This window comes from Rhincodon typus, chromosome 10 (assembly GCF_021869965.1).
Source record: "Rhincodon typus isolate 14 chromosome 10, sRhiTyp1.1, whole genome shotgun sequence".
NCBI classification, from domain to species: domain Eukaryota; kingdom Metazoa; phylum Chordata; class Chondrichthyes; order Orectolobiformes; family Rhincodontidae; genus Rhincodon; species Rhincodon typus.
In genome coordinates, this window is record NC_063341.1 from 27,178,026 (window position 1) to 27,179,892 (window position 1,867).

Consider the following 1,867-nt stretch of genomic DNA (forward strand, 5'->3'; position numbering starts at 1 on the left):
AGGCAGTGGTGCCAAACTTGGGAATTTACAAATATACAAATATATTTCAGTAGTTGTTTTTGAATGGCAGGGCAGAGATAAGGAAAAATGAATTTGTAAAAGAACCAGAAGTCTCTTTCTTGCTCTGTTTCTCTCAGACTCTCAGAAAACATGGTTAGAAAGGAAACTGGGGAAACAACCATTTACTGAAACAATACATCACCATTGCTGAGGAAACAAGTGAACTGCAAAACAACTGTAGTATCAGGTTAAAAATCTACCACCTCAAAGACTGTAAGGGCTTCTAAAACTGTGACCCTTAATTCTTCCTGTCTATACCAGACATACTTTTTCCCCTTTAAAATGATTACCTGTTTTTGTGGGTGTTTTTGATGTCATAATTTTATTTTGTTTTTGAGTTTAGTAGGTAATAAAATTCATTTATTCTTTCACTGAAGAAGACCACATAAACAACCATTTCATTTTGATGAGTGATTATAGCTGTTTGCTAAAAGGAGATAAAATTTTTGTAATGACCAACCAACCAAGAGTGGAATAAAAAGGAAACCAAGTCATCCTTCTTCATTGTAAAAATGTCTAATAGGTCATTTATTTTTCCTACAATTTAAGCTATGCTATGTTCCCTATTAAATTTGGAGGAATGTTTTGCTGATTTTTCTTTTGCACCCTTTAATGTTTTAAACACATTCCATGATGACATGCTTCATATGCTTCATTCAAGATCATACAACATGGCCTTAAAAATATGACACTGGTGTAGTTTTTTGTTAATGATCCCACATTCGTCATCACCACCCCTTCTCAGTGTAAATAGATTGGCCTTTGTTTGGTGGCCAACGTGAAGACATGACATCCTCAGCTGATGGTGCTGGGAAATGCAAACTTGTCTAGTTTGTTGGTTGCTGTACGAATTTTGACTGTTTGTTGTAAATTGAAAGTAGAGAGACCTTGTAGCACAGCACCTTCCTGGTTAAGGCATGTTACAATTGCACCATGAACTGAAAACTTGCCTAATGAGGTCAGACTTCAACTCCAAAGACAGATGAGTGTTCTGTAAGCAGTTTGAAACAATGTTAAACTAACTTTTCTCCTGGGAACTTTTTTGTCAAATTGCCTTGGTTTAAACTGGAGCTGTGAGTTAGTGGACTGTAGAACTGAAAATACTATAAAATATGTACCGTCCCCAACTTGAACTATCAGAATAGCCATCCCTCCCCTCTGTCCCAGTCTGCACTGAAACTGTCCAGATTGATTCAGAACAAATGTCTTCTGCCTCCATTCTTCAAACATCCAGGGAAGGAATGTGTAAAGACGAGGATTTAGAATTCTCCGGTAGTATCGGGTGGGTGGAGAGACGGTGTGGACAGCTTCCTTTGCCATGCCTGGCAGGAAAGTTGGCAGCTAGCTGACCAGCAGACTTAAAGGAAGCATGCAAGACTTGAAAAACGTAGCTATAACACACTGCAGATGGCCATAATTGTTGAAGAGTGTGACTTCTGCCTTTCAGTAGCAGGAACTCCCATTCCTAAGATCTGATGGCCAACGCTGATGGACATTGATGGTGCTGCAACCAATCCCAACATGAAGAACACTTGAAACCTAAGACACAGGTAAGTGAGGAGCATTGGGCGAGGAGGGCCTGGCCACCTTAGGGAGAGGGAGGTCTGAGAAATGGGTTTTCTCGTCAGTCCAAGGATGAAAGAAGGATGGCATTGTCTTCTGTGGGTGTAGCCCTTTTAAGAGATTGGAAGGTTGAGGGTGAGATAGAGGGAGATGATATGAAGAGTGAGTTAAAAGATGGGATAGCAAGGGCAATTAAGGTGAAGTTTGAAGTTGGAAGAAAAGCAATGTTAGATATAGACCTATA

At 39.6% G+C, this 1,867-nt stretch overlaps 1 long non-coding RNA gene across 1 annotated transcript in view; it reads left to right on the plus strand.

Moving 5' to 3' along the window:
* The first annotated feature begins 1,517 nt into the window (after positions 1-1,517).
* Positions 1,518-1,867, plus strand: part of LOC125484175 — a 9,486-nt gene continuing 9,136 nt past the window's right edge. The window contains exon 1 of the long non-coding RNA XR_007263014.1: positions 1,518-1,610. This is a non-coding gene — a long non-coding RNA (uncharacterized LOC125484175). The remainder of the gene's footprint in view (positions 1,611-1,867) is intronic.